The sequence below is a fragment of the Ambystoma mexicanum genome, unplaced genomic scaffold (assembly GCF_040938575.1).
Source record: "Ambystoma mexicanum isolate Mex_15411 unplaced genomic scaffold, UKY_AmexF1_1 Mex_scaf10, whole genome shotgun sequence".
Lineage (NCBI taxonomy): Eukaryota > Metazoa > Chordata > Amphibia > Caudata > Ambystomatidae > Ambystoma > Ambystoma mexicanum.
Genome location: NW_027182325.1, coordinates 2,860,001 through 2,862,500, shown reverse-complemented (window position 1 = coordinate 2,862,500; position 2,500 = coordinate 2,860,001). Strand labels below are relative to the sequence as shown.

Sequence of the window (2,500 nt, the reverse complement as noted above, 5' to 3'; positions counted from 1 at the left end):
TCGGGCGCATTCAGTGTGGTGTGGCCGTAGGCTCTGGTTCTTGTGAGTTTTGTACTTTTAAGCATCTAGTCGGCTAGACCTTGCAGTTTTGAAAGGCAATTGAGAAATGGCTCACTTCCTGAACTTGGAGTACAAAAAAAGCCTACAGCACCTGGTATTCCCAGGCGGTCTTCCATCCAGGTACTAACTAGGCCCGACACTGCTTAGCTTCTGAGATCAGACGAGATCAGGCACATTCAGTGTGGTGTGGCCGTAGGCTCTGGGCCTAGTGAGTTTTGTACTTTTAAGCATCTAGTCGGCTAGACCTTGCAGTTTTAAAAGGCAATTGAGAAAGGGCTCACTTCCTGAACTTGGAGCACAAAAAAGCCTACAGCACCTGGTATTCCCAGGCGGTCTCCCATCCAGGTACTAACGAGGCCCGACACTGCTTAGCTTCCGAGATCAGACGAGATCGGGCGCAATCAGTGTGGTGTGGCCGTAGGCTCTGGGCCTAGTGAGTTTTGTACTTTTAAGCATCTAGTCAGCTAGACCTTGCAATTGAGAAATGGCTCACTTCCTGAACTTGGAGCACAAAAAAGCCTACAGCACCTGGTATTCCCAGGCGGTCTCCCATCCAGGTACTAACGAGGCCCGACACTGCTTAGCTTCTGAGATCAGACGAGATCAGGCACATTCAGTGTGGTGTGGCCGTAGGCTCTGGGCCTAGTGAGTTTTGTACTTTTAAGCATCTAGTCGGCTAGACCTTGCAGTTTTAAAAGGCAATTGAGAAAGGGCTCACTTCCTGAACTTGGAGCACAAAAAAGCCTACAGCACCTGGTATTCCCAGGCGGTCTCCCATCCAGGTACTAACTAGGCCTGACACTGCTTAACTTCCGAGATCAGTCGAGATCGGGTGCATTCAGTGTGGTGTGGCCGTAGGCTCTAGGAATGCTAAGAATATTACTCTTATGCATTTGCATTTAGTAAGCTAAGCCATGCAGCCACTTGCAACATGATACCACGCTCATCGCTCGATCAGGCTCGATCAGGCGAGATATATAAGACTGGTGGGCCCATTCAGGACTCCTATGTCTGGTAGGATAACTTTAATTCATCCATCCTGTGTCTGTTGCAGGGAGGTGGAGAGAACAATCAACACAATAATGGTTTTCTTTCATGCCTCTTGAAGGACTCAATATTCTCTGTACTGCATTACATGTGAAAGTCGATTTATTACCCATGAACACACTACCTGTATGCTAATTCTATGTAAAAAGGTAGCTCCAGCCCTCATGATGTTGTCCAACATTTCCGCTATAAAACGGGATACAATTATTTTGGAAACATACCAAATTTGAAAAATAATTGAGAAGTTGCGCAATTACTAATCATGGAGCACAAAAAAGCCTACAGCACCTGGTATTCCCAGGCAGTCTCCCATCCAGGTACTAACTAGGCCTGACCCTGCTTAGCTTCCGAGATCGGGCGCATTCAGTGTGGTGTGGCCGTAGGCTCTGGGCCTAGTGAGTTTTGTACTTTTAAGCATCTAGTCGGCTAGACCTTGCAGTTTTGAAAGGCAATTGTGAAATGGCTCACTTCCTGAACTTGGAGCACAAAAAAGCCTACAGCACCTGGTATTCCCAGGTGGTCTCCCATCCAGGTACTAACTAGGCCCGACACTGCTTAGCTTCCGAGATCAGACGAGATCGGGCGCAATCAGTGTGGTGTGGCCGTAGGCTCTGGGCCTAGTGAGTTTTGTACTTTTAAGCATCTAGTCAGCTAGACCTTGCAATTGAGAAATGGCTCACTTCCTGAACTTGGAGCACAAAAAAGCCTACAGCACCTGGTATTCCCAGGCGGTCTCCCATCCAGGTACTAACGAGGCCCGACACTGCTTAGCTTCCGAGATCAGACGAGATCGGGCGCATTCAGTGTGGTGTGGCCGTAGGCTCTGGTTCTTGTGAGTTTTGTACTTTTAAGCATCTAGTCGGCTAGACCTTGCAGTTTTGAAAGGCAATTGAGAAATGGCTCACTTCCTGAACTTGGAGTACAAAAAAGCCTACAGCACCTGGTATTCCCAGGCGGTCTTCCATCCAGGTACTAACTAGGCCCGACACTGCTTAGCTTCTGAGATCAGACGAGATCAGGCACATTCAGTGTGGTGTGGCCGTAGGCTCTGGGCCTAGTGAGTTTTGTACTTTTAAGCATCTAGTCGGCTAGACCTTGCAGTTTTAAAAGGCAATTGAGAAAGGGCTCACTTCCTGAACTTGGAGCACAAAAAAGCCTACAGCACCTGGTATTCCCAGGCGGTCTCCCATCCAGGTACTAACTAGGCCTGACACTGCTTAACTTCCGAGATCAGTCGAGATCGGGTGCATTCAGTGTGGTGTGGCCGTAGGCTCTAGGAATGCTAAGAATATTACTCTTATGCATTTGCATTTAGTAAGCTAAGCCATGCAGCCACTTGCAACATGATACCACGCTCATCGCTCGATCAGGCTCGATCAGGCGAGATATATAA

The 2,500-nt window shown here is 48.2% G+C and overlaps 9 non-coding genes and 1 pseudogene across 9 annotated transcripts in view; all 10 read right to left on the bottom strand.

The window, feature by feature from the left end:
* LOC138550488 (5S ribosomal RNA) overlaps positions 1 to 32 on the bottom strand; it is a 119-nt gene extending 87 nt beyond the window's left edge. Inside the window, exon 1 of the ribosomal RNA XR_011294239.1 lies at positions 1 to 32. This exon is cut by the window's left edge and continues 87 nt beyond it. This is a non-coding gene — a ribosomal RNA (5S ribosomal RNA).
* Positions 33 to 139: 107 nt separating this feature from the next.
* LOC138540143 (5S ribosomal RNA) lies at positions 140 to 258 on the bottom strand. Its single transcript, XR_011288201.1, has one exon. It is a non-coding gene; the product is annotated as a 5S ribosomal RNA (ribosomal RNA).
* A 106-nt stretch (positions 259 to 364) lies between these two features.
* On the bottom strand, positions 365 to 483 carry LOC138537137 (5S ribosomal RNA). The gene has a single exon (XR_011285284.1). It is a non-coding gene; the product is annotated as a 5S ribosomal RNA (ribosomal RNA).
* A 93-nt stretch (positions 484 to 576) lies between these two features.
* LOC138537930 (5S ribosomal RNA) lies at positions 577 to 695 on the bottom strand. The gene has a single exon (XR_011286048.1). It is a non-coding gene; the product is annotated as a 5S ribosomal RNA (ribosomal RNA).
* Positions 696 to 801: 106 nt separating this feature from the next.
* LOC138538906 (5S ribosomal RNA) lies at positions 802 to 920 on the bottom strand. Its single transcript, XR_011286990.1, has one exon. It is a non-coding gene; the product is annotated as a 5S ribosomal RNA (ribosomal RNA).
* A 463-nt stretch (positions 921 to 1,383) lies between these two features.
* Positions 1,384 to 1,492, bottom strand: LOC138545193 (5S ribosomal RNA; annotated as a pseudogene).
* A 106-nt stretch (positions 1,493 to 1,598) lies between these two features.
* LOC138548185 (5S ribosomal RNA) lies at positions 1,599 to 1,717 on the bottom strand. Its single transcript, XR_011291997.1, has one exon. It is a non-coding gene; the product is annotated as a 5S ribosomal RNA (ribosomal RNA).
* Positions 1,718 to 1,810: 93 nt separating this feature from the next.
* On the bottom strand, positions 1,811 to 1,929 carry LOC138550487 (5S ribosomal RNA). Its single transcript, XR_011294238.1, has one exon. It is a non-coding gene; the product is annotated as a 5S ribosomal RNA (ribosomal RNA).
* A 106-nt stretch (positions 1,930 to 2,035) lies between these two features.
* On the bottom strand, positions 2,036 to 2,154 carry LOC138540142 (5S ribosomal RNA). The gene has a single exon (XR_011288200.1). It is a non-coding gene; the product is annotated as a 5S ribosomal RNA (ribosomal RNA).
* Positions 2,155 to 2,260: 106 nt separating this feature from the next.
* Positions 2,261 to 2,379, bottom strand: LOC138538905 (5S ribosomal RNA). Its single transcript, XR_011286989.1, has one exon. It is a non-coding gene; the product is annotated as a 5S ribosomal RNA (ribosomal RNA).
* Positions 2,380 to 2,500: the final 121 nt, after the last annotated feature.